This window comes from Phyllobates terribilis, unplaced genomic scaffold (assembly GCF_046119375.1).
Source record: "Phyllobates terribilis strain yellow unplaced genomic scaffold, ASM4611937v1 Scaffold_8__6_contigs__length_399053987, whole genome shotgun sequence".
Taxonomy (NCBI): Eukaryota; Metazoa; Chordata; class Amphibia; order Anura; family Dendrobatidae; genus Phyllobates; species Phyllobates terribilis.
The window spans coordinates 281243208-281263630 of NW_027362768.1; positions in this window are offsets into that span (position 1 = coordinate 281243208).

A 20423-nucleotide genomic window follows, 5' to 3' on the forward strand; every position below is an offset into this window, starting at 1 on the left:
AGCCAAGCAGTTATGGAAGGAGAAAAGCAGGCTATTCCTCTACGAGGGCAAGCTGTGCAGAAGGCTTGTCAACCACCGGACGCACGAGCTGACCTGGCAGATAGTGGTCCCAAGTAGAGATGAGCGTTGTTCTACTCGAACTGTTCGCCAATCTCAAATTCGAGCTGTTTTGGGCGGTGTTCGAGCCGTTCGGCGAACACGAACAATTTGAGAAAAATTCGGCTGTTCGAGGTTATGTTCGATAACTGTTCGTGCACCAAAATCATAACTGGATTTTTTCTCAGTAATGATGAAAATTAATGTTAATACGCAGTTTGAGTGTACAGCGGGGTGGGGGAAGGGGCAGGGGATGGATCTCTGCAGGAACAATGAAGATCTCTATTTTTTTTTCTCTTTCCCGCATTTACAGTGGGGAGGTGCAATCTGTCAGCCTATCAGCAGCGCACACATGGAGCGAAGTGCTTTTTTTCACACAAGCAAGGGCATGTGTCATTGGCAGTGTATGTCACATGTCCTTGCCCTATAAGACCAAGCCATTTTCCCCGTCGCCACCATTTTCTCACTGCTGCAGCTGCGTGTTAGACGGCACCGCTGTTGCTGTGTGCGCTATACCTTGTTAATTTCAAGCCAATTTTCGCACAAATATACAGATAGCTTGGGAGTAGGGAATAGTTGTGATTGCAGTCCTTTTAAGGACTAGGTTACAGCATTTCCTACGACTTTTATCAGGGAGGTCTGTGCTCTTAAATAGATAGGTTGTGGGAGTAAAGACTAATTGTAATTGGAGTCCTTTTCAGGACTAGGTTACATGAGTTCCTATCAGTTTTTGCCAGGCAGGTCTGTGCCAGTGCTGTGCAAGTTTTTTTCACAGCATTTGGCTGAATCTAGCAAAGCTAATCCTTTTTGGCCTATTGCAGAGTGTGTTAGTCAGTGGAGTAGCCTATCTGTGTTGCAAGATATACCACCTGTGTATAGAATACCAATTTTTTTACTGCACCTAGTGAAGTAAAATCTTTTGGGCATAGCATCATTCTATTAGTCCATCTATACTGACCTCCATCAGGTTGCAAATTAAAACTAATTTTTATCTGCATCTACAGTACCTCTGAAAAAATATTTGGGTTTCTAGCAGTGTGTGGGACTTGTTATATTAGTCCATCTATACTGACCTCCATCAGGTTGCAAACTGAATATATTTTTTTCTGCATCTACCTCTGAAAAAATATTGGGCTTCTAGCTGTGTGTGGGTCTTGTTCTATTAATCCATCTATACTGACCTCCATCAGGTTGCAAACTGAATATAATTTTTTTCTGCATCTAGCTCTGAAAAAATATTTGGCCTTCTAGTAGTGTGTCGGACTTTCTCTATTAGTCCATCTATACTGACCTCCATCAGGTTGCAAATTAAAACTAATTTTTATCTGCATCTACAGTACCTCTGAAAAAATATTTGGGCTTCTAGCTGTGTGCGGGACTTGTTGTATTAGTCCATCTATACTGACCTCCATCAGGTTGCAAACTGAATATATTTTTTTCTGCATCTACCTCTGAAAAAATATTTGGCCTTCTAGTAGTGTGTCGGACTTTCTCTATTAGTCCATCTATACTGACCTCCATCAGGTTGCAAATTAAAACTAATTTTTATCTGCATCTACAGTACCTCTGGAAAAATATTTGGGCTTCTAGCAGTGTGTGGGACTTGTTCTATTAGTCCATCTATACTGACCTCCATCAGGTTGCAAACTGAATATATTTTTTTCTGCATCTACCTCTGAAAAAATATTTGGCCTTCTAGTAGTGTGTCGGACTTTCTCTATTAGTCCATCTATACTGACCTCCATCAGGTTGCAAATTAAAACTAATTTTTATCTGCATCTACAGTACCTCTGAAAAAATATTTGGGCTTCTAGCAGTGTGTGGGACTTGTTCTATTAGTCCATCTATACTGACCTCCATCAGGTTGCAAACTGAATATATTTTTTTCTGCATCTACCTCTGAAAAAATATTTGGCCTTCTAGTAGTGTGTCGGACTTTCTCTATTAGTCCATCTATACTGACCTCCATCAGGTTGCAAATTAAAACTAATTTTTATCTGCATCTACAGTACCTCTGAAAAAATATTTGGGCTTCTAGCAGTGTGTGGGACTTGTTCTATTAGTCCATCTATACTGACCTCCATCAGGTTGCAAACTGAATATATTTTTTTCTGCATCTACCTCTGAAAAAATATTGGGCTTCTAGCTGTGTGTGGGTCTTGTTCTATTAATCCATCTATGCTGACCTCCATCAGGTTGCAAACTGAATATATTTTTTTCTGCATCTACCTCTGAAAAAATATTTGGCCTTCTAGTAGTGTGTCGGACTTTCTCTATTAGTCCATCTATACTGACCTCCATCAGGTTGCAAATTAAAACTAATTTTTATCTGCATCTACAGTACCTCTGAAAAAATATTTGGGCTTCTAGCAGTGTGTGGGACTTGTTCTATTAGTCCATCTATACTGACCTCCATCAGGTTGCAAACTGAATATATTTTTTTCTGCATCTACCTCTGAAAAAATATTTGGCCTTCTAGTAGTGTGTCGGACTTTCTCTATTAGTCCATCTATACTGACCTCCATCAGGTTGCAAATTAAAACTAATTTTTATCTGCATCTACAGTACCTCTGAAAAAATATTTGGGCTTCTAGCAGTGTGTGGGACTTGTTCTATTAGTCCATCTATACTGACCTCCATCAGGTTGCAAACTGAATATATTTTTTTCTGCATCTACCTCTGAAAAAATATTGGGCTTCTAGCTGTGTGTGGGTCTTGTTCTATTAATCCATCTATACTGACCTCCATCAGGTTGCAAACTGAATATATTTTTTTCTGCATCTACCTCTGAAAAAATATTTGGGCTTCTAGCAGTGTGTCGGACTTTCTCTATTAGTCCATCTATACTGACCTCCATCAGGTTGCAAATTAAAACTAATTTTTATCTGCATCTACAGTACCTCTGAAAAAATATTTGGGCTTCTAGCAGTGTGTGGGACTTGTTCTATTAGTCCATCTATACTGACCTCCATCAGGTTGCAAACTGAATATATTTTTTTCTGCATCTACCTCTGAAAAAATATTTGGCCTTCTAGTAGTGTGTCGGACTTTCTCTATTAGTCCATCTATACTGACCTCCATCAGGTTGCAAATTAAAACTAATTTTTATCTGCATCTACAGTACCTCTGAAAAAATATTTGGGCTTCTAGCAGTGTGTGGGACTTGTTCTATTAGTCCATCTATACTGACCTCCATCAGGTTGCAAACTGAATATATTTTTTTCTGCATCTACCTCTGAAAAAATATTTGGCCTTCTAGTAGTGTGTCGGACTTTCTCTATTAGTCCATCTATACTGACCTCCATCAGGTTGCAAATTAAAACTAATTTTTATCTGCATCTACAGTACCTCTGAAAAAATATTTGGGCTTCTAGCAGTGTGTGGGACTTGTTCTATTAGTCCATCTATACTGACCTCCATCAGGTTGCAAACTGAATATATTTTTTTCTGCATCTACCTCTGAAAAAATATTTGGCCTTCTAGTAGTGTGTCGGACTTTCTCTATTAGTCCATCTATACTGACCTCCATCAGGTTGCAAATTAAAACTAATTTTTATCTGCATCTACAGTACCTCTGAAAAAATATTTGGGCTTCTAGCAGTGTGTGGGACTTGTTCTATTAGTCCATCTATACTGACCTCCATCAGGTTGCAAACTGAATATATTTTTTTCTGCATCTACCTCTGAAAAAATATTGGGCTTCTAGCTGTGTGTGGGTCTTGTTCTATTAATCCATCTATACTGACCTCCATCAGGTTGCAAACTGAATATATTTTTTTCTGCATCTACCTCTGAAAAAATATTTGGCCTTCTAGTAGTGTGTCGGACTTTCTCTATTAGTCCATCTATACTGACCTCCATCAGGTTGCAAATTAAAACTAATTTTTATCTGCATCTACAGTACCTCTGAAAAAATATTTGGGCTTCTAGCAGTGTGTGGGACTTGTTCTATTAGTCCATCTATACTGACCTCCATCAGGTTGCAAACTGAATATATTTTTTTCTGCATCTACCTCTGAAAAAATATTTGGCCTTCTAGTAGTGTGTCGGACTTTCTCTATTAGTCCATCTATACTGACCTCCATCAGGTTGCAAATTAAAACTAATTTTTATCTGCATCTACAGTACCTCTGAAAAAATATTTGGGCTTCTAGCAGTGTGTGGGACTTGTTCTATTAGTCCATCTATACTGACCTCCATCAGGTTGCAAACTGAATATATTTTTTTCTGCATCTACCTCTGAAAAAATATTTGGCCTTCTAGTAGTGTGTCGGACTTTCTCTATTAGTCCATCTATACTGACCTCCATCAGGTTGCAAATTAAAACTAATTTTTATCTGCATCTACAGTACCTCTGAAAAAATATTTGGGCTTCTAGCAGTGTGTGGGACTTGTTCTATTAGTCCATCTATACTGACCTCCATCAGGTTGCAAACTGAATATATTTTTTTCTGCATCTACCTCTGAAAAAATATTTGGCCTTCTAGTAGTGTGTCGGACTTTCTCTATTAGTCCATCTATACTGACCTCCATCAGGTTGCAAATTAAAACTAATTTTTATCTGCATCTACAGTACCTCTGAAAAAATATTTGGGCTTCTAGCAGTGTGTGGGACTTGTTCTATTAGTCCATCTATACTGACCTCCATCAGGTTGCAAACTGAATATATTTTTTTCTGCATCTACCTCTGAAAAAATATTGGGCTTCTAGCTGTGTGTGGGTCTTGTTCTATTAATCCATCTATACTGACCTCCATCAGGTTGCAAACTGAATATATTTTTTTCTGCATCTACCTCTGAAAAAATATTTGGGCTTCTAGCAGTGTGTCGGACTTTCTCTATTAGTCCATCTATACTGACCTCCATCAGGTTGCAAATTAAAACTAATTTTTATCTGCATCTACAGTACCTCTGAAAAAATATTTGGGCTTCTAGCAGTGTGTGGGACTTGTTCTATTAGTCCATCTATACTGACCTCCATCAGGTTGCAAACTGAATATATTTTTTTCTGCATCTACCTCTGAAAAAATATTTGGCCTTCTAGTAGTGTGTCGGACTTTCTCTATTAGTCCATCTATACTGACCTCCATCAGGTTGCAAATTAAAACTAATTTTTATCTGCATCTACAGTACCTCTGAAAAAATATTTGGGCTTCTAGCAGTGTGTGGGACTTGTTCTATTAGTCCATCTATACTGACCTCCATCAGGTTGCAAACTGAATATATTTTTTTCTGCATCTACCTCTGAAAAAATATTTGGCCTTCTAGTAGTGTGTCGGACTTTCTCTATTAGTCCATCTATACTGACCTCCATCAGGTTGCAAATTAAAACTAATTTTTATCTGCATCTACAGTACCTCTGAAAAAATATTTGGGCTTCTAGCAGTGTGTGGGACTTGTTCTATTAGTCCATCTATACTGACCTCCATCAGGTTGCAAACTGAATATATTTTTTTCTGCATCTACCTCTGAAAAAATATTTGGCCTTCTAGTAGTGTGTCGGACTTTCTCTATTAGTCCATCTATACTGACCTCCATCAGGTTGCAAATTAAAACTAATTTTTATCTGCATCTACAGTACCTCTGAAAAAATATTTGGGCTTCTAGCAGTGTGTGGGACTTGTTCTATTAGTCCATCTATACTGACCTCCATCAGGTTGCAAACTGAATATATTTTTTTCTGCATCTACCTCTGAAAAAATATTGGGCTTCTAGCTGTGTGTGGGTCTTGTTCTATTAATCCATCTATACTGACCTCCATCAGGTTGCAAACTGAATATATTTTTTTCTGCATCTACCTCTGAAAAAATATTTGGCCTTCTAGTAGTGTGTCGGACTTTCTCTATTAGTCCATCTATACTGACCTCCATCAGGTTGCAAATTAAAACTAATTTTTATCTGCATCTACAGTACCTCTGAAAAAATATTTGGGCTTCTAGCAGTGTGTGGGACTTGTTCTATTAGTCCATCTATACTGACCTCCATCAGGTTGCAAACTGAATATATTTTTTTCTGCATCTACCTCTGAAAAAATATTTGGCCTTCTAGTAGTGTGTCGGACTTTCTCTATTAGTCCATCTATACTGACCTCCATCAGGTTGCAAATTAAAACTAATTTTTATCTGCATCTACAGTACCTCTGAAAAAATATTTGGGCTTCTAGCAGTGTGTGGGACTTGTTCTATTAGTCCATCTATACTGACCTCCATCAGGTTGCAAACTGAATATATTTTTTTCTGCATCTACCTCTGAAAAAATATTTGGCCTTCTAGTAGTGTGTCGGACTTTCTCTATTAGTCCATCTATACTGACCTCCATCAGGTTGCAAATTAAAACTAATTTTTATCTGCATCTACAGTACCTCTGAAAAAATATTTGGGCTTCTAGCAGTGTGTGGGACTTGTTCTATTAGTCCATCTATACTGACCTCCATCAGGTTGCAAACTGAATATATTTTTTTCTGCATCTACCTCTGAAAAAATATTTGGCCTTCTAGTAGTGTGTCGGACTTTCTCTATTAGTCCATCTATACTGACCTCCATCAGGTTGCAAATTAAAACTAATTTTTATCTGCATCTACAGTACCTCTGAAAAAATATTTGGGCTTCTAGCAGTGTGTGGGACTTGTTCTATTAGTCCATCTATACTGACCTCCATCAGGTTGCAAACTGAATATATTTTTTTCTGCATCTACCTCTGAAAAAATATTGGGCTTCTAGCTGTGTGTGGGTCTTGTTCTATTAATCCATCTATACTGACCTCCATCAGGTTGCAAACTGAATATATTTTTTTCTGCATCTACCTCTGAAAAAATATTTGGGCTTCTAGCAGTGTGTCGGACTTTCTCTATTAGTCCATCTATACTGACCTCCATCAGGTTGCAAATTAAAACTAATTTTTATCTGCATCTACAGTACCTCTGAAAAAATATTTGGGCTTCTAGCAGTGTGTGGGACTTGTTCTATTAGTCCATCTATACTGACCTCCATCAGGTTGCAAACTGAATATATTTTTTTCTGCATCTACCTCTGAAAAAATATTTGGCCTTCTAGTAGTGTGTCGGACTTTCTCTATTAGTCCATCTATACTGACCTCCATCAGGTTGCAAATTAAAACTAATTTTTATCTGCATCTACAGTACCTCTGAAAAAATATTTGGGCTTCTAGCAGTGTGTGGGACTTGTTCTATTAGTCCATCTATACTGACCTCCATCAGGTTGCAAACTGAATATATTTTTTTCTGCATCTACCTCTGAAAAAATATTTGGCCTTCTAGTAGTGTGTCGGACTTTCTCTATTAGTCCATCTATACTGACCTCCATCAGGTTGCAAATTAAAACTAATTTTTATCTGCATCTACAGTACCTCTGAAAAAATATTTGGGCTTCTAGCAGTGTGTGGGACTTGTTCTATTAGTCCATCTATACTGACCTCCATCAGGTTGCAAACTGAATATATTTTTTTCTGCATCTACCTCTGAAAAAATATTTGGCCTTCTAGTAGTGTGTCGGACTTTCTCTATTAGTCCATCTATACTGACCTCCATCAGGTTGCAAATTAAAACTAATTTTTATCTGCATCTACAGTACCTCTGAAAAAATATTTGGGCTTCTAGCAGTGTGTGGGACTTGTTCTATTAGTCCATCTATACTGACCTCCATCAGGTTGCAAACTGAATATATTTTTTTCTGCATCTACCTCTGAAAAAATATTGGGCTTCTAGCTGTGTGTGGGTCTTGTTCTATTAATCCATCTATACTGACCTCCATCAGGTTGCAAACTGAATATATTTTTTTCTGCATCTACCTCTGAAAAAATATTTGGCCTTCTAGTAGTGTGTCGGACTTTCTCTATTAGTCCATCTATACTGACCTCCATCAGGTTGCAAATTAAAACTAATTTTTATCTGCATCTACAGTACCTCTGAAAAAATATTTGGGCTTCTAGCAGTGTGTGGGACTTGTTCTATTAGTCCATCTATACTGACCTCCATCAGGTTGCAAACTGAATATATTTTTTTCTGCATCTACCTCTGAAAAAATATTTGGCCTTCTAGTAGTGTGTCGGACTTTCTCTATTAGTCCATCTATACTGACCTCCATCAGGTTGCAAATTAAAACTAATTTTTATCTGCATCTACAGTACCTCTGAAAAAATATTTGGGCTTCTAGCAGTGTGTGGGACTTGTTCTATTAGTCCATCTATACTGACCTCCATCAGGTTGCAAACTGAATATATTTTTTTCTGCATCTACCTCTGAAAAAATATTTGGCCTTCTAGTAGTGTGTCGGACTTTCTCTATTAGTCCATCTATACTGACCTCCATCAGGTTGCAAATTAAAACTAATTTTTATCTGCATCTACAGTACCTCTGAAAAAATATTTGGGCTTCTAGCAGTGTGTGGGACTTGTTCTATTAGTCCATCTATACTGACCTCCATCAGGTTGCAAACTGAATATATTTTTTTCTGCATCTACCTCTGAAAAAATATTTGGCCTTCTAGTAGTGTGTCGGACTTTCTCTATTAGTCCATCTATACTGACCTCCATCAGGTTGCAAATTAAAACTAATTTTTATCTGCATCTACAGTACCTCTGAAAAAATATTTGGGCTTCTAGCAGTGTGTGGGACTTGTTCTATTAGTCCATCTATACTGACCTCCATCAGGTTGCAAACTGAATATATTTTTTTCTGCATCTACCTCTGAAAAAATATTGGGCTTCTAGCTGTGTGTGGGTCTTGTTCTATTAATCCATCTATACTGACCTCCATCAGGTTGCAAACTGAATATATTTTTTTCTGCATCCACCTCTGAAAAAATATTTGGCCTTCTAGTAGTGTGTCGGACTTTATCTATTAGTCCATCTATACTGACCTCCATCAGGTTGCAAATGAAAACTAATTTTTATCTGCATCTACAGTACCTCTGAAAAAATATTTGGGCTTCTAGCAGTGTGTGGGACTTGTTCTATTAGTCCAACTATTCTGACCTCCATCAGGTTGCAAACTGAATATATTTTTTTCTGCATCTACCTCTGAAAAAATATTTGGCCTTCTAGTAGTGTGTCGGACTTTCTCTATTAGTCCATCTATACTGACCTCCATCAGGTTGCAAATTAAAACTAATTTTTATCTGCATCTACAGTACCTCTGAAAAAATATTTGGGCTTCTAGCAGTGTGTGGGACTTGTTCTATTAGTCCATCTATACTGACCTCCATCAGGTTGCAAACTGAATATATTTTTTTCTGCATCTACCTCTGAAAAAATATTGGGCTTCTAGCTGTGTGTGGGTCTTGTTCTATTAATCCATCTATACTGACCTCCATCAGGTTGCAAACTGAATATATTTTTTTCTGCATCTACCTCTGAAAAAATATTTGGCCTTCTAGTAGTGTGTCGGACTTTCTCTATTAGTCCATCTATACTGACCTCCATCAGGTTGCAAATTAAAACTAATTTTTATCTGCATCTACAGTACCTCTGAAAAAATATTTGGGCTTCTAGCAGTGTGTGGGACTTGTTCTATTAGTCCATCTATACTGACCTCCATCAGGTTGCAAACTGAATATATTTTTTTCTGCATCTACCTCTGAAAAAATATTTGGCCTTCTAGTAGTGTGTCGGACTTTCTCTATTAGTCCATCTATACTGACCTCCATCAGGTTGCAAATTCAAAATAATTTTTTTCTGCATCTAACCCAGCCAATAGTTTTGGCCTAATACCACAGTTTGGCCACTCAGCTCTGCTCGGTTACCATCCATTGTTTTTTTGTGCAAACAACTCCAGAGTTGTGAATTAGTTAACCACCAAAATGAGTGGAAAAAGGCCTGCTGCTGGTGGAAAGGGGAATAGGCGTGTTGGGAAGGGGAAAAAAGGTTGTGTCCGTGGGGTAGGTGTTAAAGCAACAGTAACATCTGCAGAAGAAAGACCATCTTCCAGGCAAACTAAAATGTCTACTTCTTTTAGCGGACAATGTGATAAGATCCCTTTCTTACGGCCACGCCAATCGCTACAAATTCCAGATGAGGCACAAAAACAGCAGGTGCTTCAACGGATATCAAGTGCTCCTTTAAGTGGGCTCTCCTCCACATCAACTTCAACATCACAAATACTCCAGTCCTCAAAGGTGTCACCCAAATCGCACTTGCTTCCTCACAGCTCCCAAATCTCCAGCTGCCCGTCTAAGTATGAGGTAGAACAGATGGTTGAGTCTGCAGAGCTGTTTACTCATACTATAGCCTGGGAATCAGAGGTCGACTCCAGCGCTTCTGTGAATCCAGACGAGGAAATGATCTGCACTGATGCCCAGAATCTTTATGAGTCGGATCCAGAACCAGACGCAGAAGGTTCTGACCATAATGTAGACCCTCATTCCCAAACTGTAACTCCTGTTGGTGGAGACAATGAGGAAGACGATGATAAGACTCAAATACCTGATTGGAGCGACAACTTTAGTTTTTTGTCAGGGCAGGAACAGGTTGGCTCTGAGGACGACGGGTGTGATAACGCACAGGGTGATGATGATGAGGTCGGAGATCCCACGTACTGTCAACCCACAGTCAGCCAAGAGATGAGGTCAGCAGAGGAGGTGGAGGAAGATGCTAGTGACGACGAGGTCAGGTTGCGCCTTCCTGGACAGAGACGTAGTACTGGAAGCACGTCAACAACTGCATCCTCAAACACAACTCTGCCTCTCACCACAAGTCGTGGTGGCTCTTCAGGTCGCATGGGTGCTAAGCCTTGCATAGCCTGGGCATTTTTTCAGATCGATAAAGATGACCCAACTCGTGTTATCTGTAACATTTGTCAGCAAAAGCTAAGTAGAGGCCAAAAAATACATAGTTTGAGTACTTCATGCATGAACCGGCACATGGACATGAAGCATAAGTTGCAGTCGGAAGCTCAGTGTGCTACAATGCGGCCTAGCCGGCCGGGCCAACCATCGTCTGCCATATCTTGTGCATCCGCGGCCTCTTCATCCTCTGTGACTGGGGGGACAGCAGTCACACCTGTTTTGGGGCGCAGACCTGCCACCTCTTTACCCGCAACAGCCAGCGTGATTGGCAGGTCATCATTTTCTTTGGAGGTGGTAATGTGGCACCCCAGGGGTCTGGTTTCCACAGTAACAAGCAATGTTATGTCTGAGAGCAGGTGGGAGGTCTCTTGGCCAGGGATCCTGTGCATGCCACACCTCCTGCCCAGTCTTGGGAGGGGAAGAACTTCCCCTATATAAACCCGGGGCTGAAGCAGGGTTAGTCAGTCAAGGAGAGTAGAGACAAAAAACAGTCACAGGAAGAAACAGCAGAAGCTCAGTGGGAGCAATACTACTACAAGTCAGGGGCTGGCAGCTGCAGATCTCGCCCTGACTGAGAAGCTTTCTTACCGGACCCGGCGTCCGATTCTGTGGGGACTAACTCTTACCCAGCAGCAGAAGCCGACCGGCAGGGGATTTCAGGTCCTCAGGCCCAGAAACCCGAAGGCACGGTCGCACGCGTGGGACCAGCACCGCCATCGTGGAGCGGAAGCCATTAGAAGGCCCCGATTCACCGGCCATACGGGTGAGCACCACACGGTACACTCAGGGACGTGGGCTACTTATATCCGCTTCTAGCAAGGTAGCCAGAAGAGTACAGTCAGTTTGGGAGGCCTACAACTCCGCCTGTCCAGGGGAGATCCCATCTGCTCAAGGACTGACCAGGCCCCGTTTGCTAGCAAGTACTCCGGGAGGGTCTATCGTTGTTACCAGTAAAGACCCTGAATTACACCGCACCGTCTCTGAGTGGTTCCTGCTACCCCCATCTTCCACGTCGGCTGCCCTGAGGCCATACCCCTCCCGTTGGGGGTTATACTATCACGCTGCACCATTCTACACCGGCCTCAGCGGTCTGCCCTGCAGCGGCAGCTCCATAGCTGCAAATCAATGGGTGGCGTAGTCGACACTCAAATAACATCTATCAAGACTGCCACACACTGAGTTTGACTCCCTGGGCACGGACCGGGTCCCCGCCACTCGGAGACTACAACCCTCATCTGATCCGGTTCCGGGTAAGCCCCCGTGCGCGGGACGCAGCGCGACACAGGCCCAGGGGCGCGTCAACTTTGGCGTATTCGGCAGGATTTCGTGCCTGCAACCACCGGGTACTGCGTGCCTGAAAAAGAGACTTTTCAAACTTACCTGTGGTGAAGATTCCCGCCATCCGGCGCCATCTTCAGCCTTCTTCCCGCCATCGGTGAAGTTTCCCGCCATCCGGCGCCATCTTCTGCCTTCTTCCCGCCATCTGTGGAGTTTTCCCGCCATTGGACGCCATCTTGAGGACGCCGCGCGGGAAGAAGAGGGGCGTGGACTCCGAAAGCGCGCGAGAACTGAAGCCCCGCCTCACGTCCGGACGTTGCGTAAGGTCCTGGAAGGAGCCCAGCAGACGCCGACGTCACAGGAGCGCGACGGAAGGTCCTCAACCATCCACTGCGGAGCCGCGGCCTTCGGAAGAGGATCATCGCAAGGTAGGCCACGGTCCACTAGGGGGGAGGAAGATGTCGGATACGGAGGAGAGCTTCACTGCCTCAACCCCCGCCAGCGCTACCGCTGCTGCAGTTATGCCCTTCACCATGCCCTATATCCCGGGAGCAGCTTGGCTACCCCAGTACTCAGGGGAGTCACATACCCTGCATGACTTTAGAGAAAAGCTGGATAGCCTCTTCCAGGTGTACCCCCTCACAGAAGAGCAAAAAGTGAGCATCCTGGTGGCCCAACTAACCGGGGCAGCCAAAAGGGAAGTAAAATCCTGGCCACCATGGGAGGAAGACTGTCGCAGGGATACTAACCCGGCTGAAGGACACCTTTGATACCCGCACCTCAGCCGAGATTAAGCTTAGATTCTACGGGTGCAAGCAGCGAGCGCATGAGAGTATAAGGGACTATGCACTAAACCTACAAGAGGCCCTGAGGGCCATTAAGCAGACCGACCCTGATGGAGTGGGAAACGAGGACAGGCTGTTGACCGAACAGTTTATAGAGGGACTATATTGTAATACCCACCGAACCCAGTTGCGGGCAATGGCCTTACAGGATCCCCATCTGGGCTTTGCACAGTTCAAGGACAGAGCCATCCGGGTGCTCCGAGAACCGGCACCGGGTGGCGTTGTGACCCACAGGCGCCCTGCTATCACTTACCACCAGGAGGCGGCGCCTTTGTCGGCAGGGCCTGTGGGAGCTGATGCGCAGGCTTTGGACAATGACCCGGCTCCAGACCTACATCATCAGGTCCAAGAGCTAGCTAAGAGCGTTGCTGCGCTAACCCGAACTGTGCAGTCTTTACAGGCTTCCGCCCCAGGGAAGATCCAGCTGGCATCCGGACCGGAGGACATCCCGTGGCGTCGACCAAGGAGGACCCCACCGGCCAGAGGAAGACCCAGTGACCGATACAGCGAGGACGGACGACCCATCTGCCGCCGCTGCAATCAACCCGGACATATGGCAAGGTACTGTTCTTTAAACGGGCACAACCTGGGGTAGAGGGCCAACCCCCAGGAAAAAGATCACCAGGCCCATCGAACTGGCGCGACAGATATGTGGGAGGATGTCCAGTCTTGCCTGTGGTACTGGATGGCATTGCCATGAGTGCCCTACTGGACACCGGGTCACAGGTCACCACTATCCCGTACGTGCTCTTTAAGCAGTACTGGAATGACTCGGATATTACCCGCTACCCTGACGACGACTTGAGTATCATCGCCAGCAATGGCCAGCCCGTGCCGCAGATCGGATTTAAAGAGGTGACCATCAAAATCGGTAGAGTCGAACTGGCAGCACAGGGACTGATCATTGTAGATATTGACAAACATGAGAGCCACCCAAAAATAACTCTAGGAACTAATGTAATTGAAAATTGTCTTGCAGAGGTGATTTTCCTTTTACAGCAGGTTGCCAAGAACGCCAGCTCCGGCGAGCAGTGGGTGCTCCAGAAAGAGATCCGGGCACTGATGTGACGGCAACAGGTGGAACTCTCCGGCGGTGAGATTGGTAGCGTAAGAATGTGTGACCCTTTTCCTATTGCCATGCCCCCAAAAAGTGAAATGATGATTTGGTGCCGGGCAGCTATTGGTCTGAGAGGTAGGGATTACCAGGCAATGGTAGAACCAGTTTACTCGGACAGTAGGCCCACCATTTTGACAGCACGGGGGGTGGTTGATGTACGCCATGGGAGGGTGCCCGTTCGCATAATAAATATCGGGGAGAGGGAAGTGTATCTGCCCCGGTATGCCACGCTAGCCAAATTATATACCATTAACCAAAATTCTATACAATCTGTGGAACCCTTGCTTCCATCTCACCCGGAGGAAGGTAACGGCTCTAAGAAAAACATGGAGGACTGGTGTCAGCAACTACATCTGGGTACTGATTCCAGTCCCGCACACCAGAAACAAGGAGTCTATCGGGTGGTTCAAGAGTACGAGAGAGTGTTCAGTAAACACCCGTTAGACTTCGGGCGAGTCAAGGGGGTAGAACACCACATCCCCACGGGAGACCATCCTCCTATAAAAGAGAGGTATCGACCCGTACCCCCTGCCCACTACCAACACGCCAAGGGGATGCTTAGAGACATGAAGGAGGCTGGGGTGATCAGGGATAGCTGTAGCCCCTGGGCAGCTCCACTAGTCTTAGTCAGAAAAAAAGACAACACCATGAGGATGTGTGTAGATTACCGGAAAATCAACCGTATCACACACAAGGATGCGTACCCCTTACCAAGGATAGAGGAGTCATTGGCTACTTTAAGATCTGCTAACTTCTTCTCTACCTTGGATCTCACTAGCGGGTACTGGCAGGTTCCTGTAGCAGAGGCGAACCGGGAGAAGACCGCATTCACCACCCCGATGGGACTTAGCGAGTTCACCTGCATGCCGTTCGGACTCTGCAACGCACCAGGAACCTTCCAACGACTAATGGAGTGTTGTCTGGGCCACAGAAACTTCGAGACGGTCCTGTTGTACCTGGACGATGTCATCGTATATTCCAAGACGTATGAGGACCACCTGAAACACCTGGCGGAAGTGTTCGAAGCTCTGGCGTGTTACGGCCTAAAGGTGAAACCCTCCAAGTGTCACCTCCTGAAACCAAAGGTGCAGTACCTGGGACACGTGGTAAGATCACCGCAATTAAGGAATGGCCAAGCCCCTCCAGCGTAAAAGAAGTGCGGCAGTTCCTCGGGTTGGTAGGCTACTACCGAAGGTTTATTCCCGGTTTCACCAAAAAGGCAGCACCTATGCAGGACCTCCTGATAGGCCAGTCCCGGAAGGCCAAGAACCAGAAGCCGCCCTTCAAATGGGAGGAGCTGGAAGAAGAGTCCTTCCGCCAGCTGAAGATGGCCCTCACGGGGGACGAAATCCTGGCGTACCCGGATTATAGCCAGCCCTTTATCCTCTACACCGACGCCAGTAACATCGGGCTAGGAGCCGTACTGTCCCAGATTCAGCAAGGGAAAGAACGAGTAATCACCTACGCCAGCCGAAAACTGCGACCCACCGAAAGGAACCCCGAGAATTACAGCTCATTTAAGCTGGAGTTCCTGGCCGTGGTATGGGCAGTCACCGAGCGCTTTAAGCATTACCTCGCTTCTTCCCGGTTCACCGTGTACACGGATAACAACCCGTTGACACACCTGGACACGGCAAGACTCGGTGCCCTGGAGCAGAGGTGGATGGCCCGTCTGTCCAACTACGAGTTCACAATCAAATACCGGGCAGGACGCTCCAATACCAACGCGGACGCCCTGTCCAGGATGCCCAACCTGCCGGACGGAGGAGAAGATCCGGAGGGACTGGAAGAAGTTGAACTCCCTGCGTTTCACCGTCATGGACTATCCAGTATTCCCACCGGGTAAGGAGTAAGCAGGCTGCTACGTTGAACCCCTTACCCCACTACAACTGGGCGGAAACGCAAGACAGCGACCCTGCCGTCTGACTGGTGAAGGAGATGCTGACTCGGCCGGAGGCTCGCCTTGAACCAGACGCTCCGGAGGAAGCCAAACAACTATGGGCAGAGAAGATTCGACTGTTCCTTTACAAGGGGAAGTTGTGCCGCAGAATGGTTAACTCCCGGACGCATGAACTACTCTGGCAAGTAGTGGTGCCACGAAGAGACGCAGCCATGGTGATGGAGGCATACCACGACGGAGCTGGACACTTCGGGTGGAAGAAGCTGGAGTTCCTGCTGCGCGAGCGATTCCACTGGGTAGGCATGAGGGGAACCATCGAGAAGTGGTGAAGAGACTGTGGCCCGTGCAACCTGAGAAGGAAGGACCGTGCCAGCCAGAAGACTCCCCTGCAGTCCATCGTCACCCGGCAACCGTTGGAACTGGTAGCCTTGGATCATGTAAAACTGACCCCAAGCAGAAGTGGCTACGTCTACGCGTTAACCATCGTGGATCATTACTCCCGGTTCTTGGTTGTCGTCCCCGTCAAGGACTTAACGGCTCAAACAGCAGCTAGAGCCTTCCAGCAGCACTTCTGCCGTCCACACGGGTACCCGGACTGAGTGCTGACGGACCAGGGACCTGCCTTTGAAGCGGAGGTCTTCCAGGAATTCTGCAATCTGTATGGCTGCCGGAAGATAAGACGACACCCTATCATCCGCAAACTAATGGACTTTGTGAGAAAATGAACCAGGTGGTAATGGATCTTCTAAAAACGTTGCCCCTGGAAGAACGCAGTCTGTGGCCTGAGAAGTTGCCCGATCTGGTGGACCTATACAACCACATCCCGGTAGGTTCCACCAACTGTACCCCGGCTTACCTAATGAGGGCAAGACCTGGTAAGTTACCTGTTGACCTGGAAATGGGAGTCCTGACACCCGAGGACACCTCACCAGAAACAGACTGGGACACAGAGAGGCAGCAGCAGTACCGGAGAGTACAGGAGAGCGTGGAGCGAAGTCTCTGTCAGGCTAGGGAAAGACAAGAGAAAACTTACAACCAGTATGCTCCCGCTGTTCCCCTGGTACCCGGAGAGCAGGTCTTGAAGAGGAAGAGACGGCTCCACAAGTTGGACGATCAGTGGGAGAAGGACCCGTACACCGTACTGCCCTCAAGCCACGAGAACCCGAAGGTTTGTACCATCAGTAAAGATGGAGGGGAAACCACAGCCATTGTATCCCGGGACCACCTGAAGAAGTGTCCCGAACAACTGAGGAACCCTGAAGAGGAACAAGAAGACCATCGACCCGTAGAGGAAAGGGAAGATATGGTTAGTACTGTGCTCGGGGACTTCCCTCGGTCTTGGACTCAAGTCAATGGTGCAGTTGTGGTACCCGTACTCACCTTCCTCCAACCAGCATCCCAAGCACCTACGGAGCAACAGGTAGAGCTGGAAGAACAGCCGGTCCAGGAGGCAGAAGACCCCACACCCGCAGACCGGGAGGATCAACCCTCTGCTTGCAGTGAGCCTGCCATATCCCTAGTAGAGATGAGCGTTGTTCTACTCGAACTGTTCGCCAATCTCAAATTCGAGCTGTTTTGGGCGGTGTTCGAGCCGGTCGGCGAACACGAACAATTTGAGAAAAATTCGGCTGTTCGAGGTTATGTTCGATAACTGTTCGTGCACCAAAATCATAACTGGATTTTTTCTCAGTAATGATGAAAATTAATGTTAATACGCAGTTTGAGTGTACAGCGGGGCGGGGGGAGGGGCAGGGGATGGATCTCTGCAGGAACAATGAAGATCTCCATTTTTTTTTCTCTTTCCCGCATTTGCAGTGGGGAGGTGCAATCTGTCAGCCTATCAGCAGCGCACACACGGAGCGAAGTGCTTTTTTTCACACAAGCAAGGGCATGTGTGATTGGCAGTGTATGTCACATGTCCTTGCCCTATAAGACCAAGCCATTTTCCCCGTCGCCACCATTTTCTCACTGCTGCAGCTGCGTGTTAGACGGCACCGCTGTTGCTGTGTGCGCTATACCTTGTTAATTTCAAGCCAATTTTCGCACAAATATACAGATAGCTTGGGAGTAGGGAATAGTTGTGATTGCAGTCCTTTTAAGGACTAGGTTACAGCATTTCCTACGACTTTTATCAGGCAGGTCTGTGCTCTTAAATAGATAGATTGTGGGAGTAAAGACTAATTGTAATTGGAGTCCTTTTCAGGACTAGGTTACATCAGTTCCTATCAGTTTTTGCCAGGCAGGTCTGTGCCAGTGCTGTGCAAGTTTTTTTCACAGCATTTGGCTGAATCTAGCAAAGCTAATCCTTTTTGGCCTATTGCAGAGTGTGTTAGTCAGTGGAGTAGCCTATCTGTGTTGCAAGATATACCACCTGTGTATAGAATACCAATTTTTTTACTGCACCTAGTGAAGTAAAATCTTTTGGGCATAGCATCATTCTATTAGTCCATCTATACTGACCTCCATCAGGTTGCAAACTGAATATAATTTTTTTCTGCATCTAGCTCTGAAAAAATATTTGGGCTTCTAGCAGTGTGTGGGACTTGGTCTATTAGTCCATCTATACTGACCTCCATCAGGTTGCAAATTAAAAATAATTTTTTTCTTCATTTAGCTCTGAAAAAATATTTGGGCTTCTAGCAGTGTGTGGGACTTGTTCTATTAGTCCTTCTATACTGACCTCCAGCAGGTTGCAAATTGAATATAATTTTTTTCTGCATCTAGCTCTGAAAAAATATTTGGGCTTCTAGCGGTGTGTGGGACTTGGTCTATTAGTCCATCTATACTGACCTCCATCAGGTTGCAAATTAAAAATAATTTTTTCTGCATCTAGCTCTGAAAAAATATTTGGGCTTCTAGCAGTGTGTGGGACTTGGTCTATTAGTCCATCTATACTGACCTCCATCAGGTTGCAAATTAAAAATAATTTTTTTCTTCATTTATCTCTGAAAAAATATTTGGGCTTCTAGCAGCGTGTGGGACTTGTTCTATTAGTCCATCTATACTGACCTCCATCAGGTTGCAAATTAAAAATAATTTTTTTCTGCATCTAGCTCTGAAAAAATATTTGGGCTTCTAGCAGTGTGTGGGACTTGGTCTATTAGTCCATCTATACTGACCTCCATCAGGTTGCAAATTAAAAATAATTTTTTTCTGCATCTAGCTCTGAAAAAATATTTGGGCTTCTAGCAGTGTGTGGGACTTGGTCTATTAGTCCATCTATACTGACCTCCATCAGGTTGCAAATTGAATAAAAAAAATTTCTGCATCTAGCTCTGAAAAAATATTTGGGCTTCTAGCGGTGTGTGGGACTTGGTCTATTAGTCCATCTATACTGACCTCCATCAGGTTGCAAATTAAAAATAATTTTTTTCTGCATCTAGCTCTGAAAAAATATTTGGGCTTCTAGCAGTGTGTGGGACTTGGTCTATTAGTCCATCTATACTGACCTCCATCAGGTTGCAAATTAAAAATAATTTTTTTCTTCATTTAGCTCTGAAAAAATATTTGGGCTTCTAGCAGTGTGTGGGACTTGTTCTATTAGTCCTTCTATACTGACCTCCAGCAGGTTGCAAATTGAATATAATTTTTTTCTGCATCTAGCTCTGAAAAAATATTTGGGCTTCTAGCGGTGTGTGGGACTTGGTCTATTAGTCCATCTATACTGACCTCCATCAGGTTGCAAATTAAAAATAATTTTTTTCTGCATCTAGCTCTGAAAAAATATTTGGGCTTCTAGCGGTGTGTGGGACTTGGTCTATTAGTCCATCTATACTGACCTCCATCAGGTTGCAAATTAAAAATAATTTTTTTCTGCATCTAGCTCTGAAAAAATATTTGGGCTTCTAGCAGTGTGTGGGACTTGGTCTATTAGTCCATCTATACTGACCTCCATCAGGTTGCAAATTGAATAAAAAAAATTTCTGCATCTAGCTCTGAAAAAAATATTTGGGCTTCTAGCGGTGTGTGGGACTTGGTCTATTAGTCCATCTATACTGACCTCCATCAGGTTGCAAATTAAAAATAATTTTTTTCTGCATCTAACCCAGCCAATAGTTTTGGCCTAATACCACAGTTTGGCCACTCAGCTCTGCTCGGTTACCATCCATTGTTTTTTTGTGCAAACAACTCCAGAGTTGTGAATTAGTTAACCACCAAAATGAGTGGAAAAAGGCCTGCTGCTGGTGGAAAGGGGAATAGGCGTGTTGGGAAGGGGAAAAAAGGTTGTGTCCGTGGGGTAGGTGCAGAAGAAAGACCATCTTCCAGCCAAACTAAAATGTCTACTTCTTTTAGCGGACAATGTGATAAGATCCCTTTCTTACGGCCACGCCAATCGCTACAAATTCCAGATGAGGCACAAAAACAGCAGGTGCTTCAACGGATATCAAG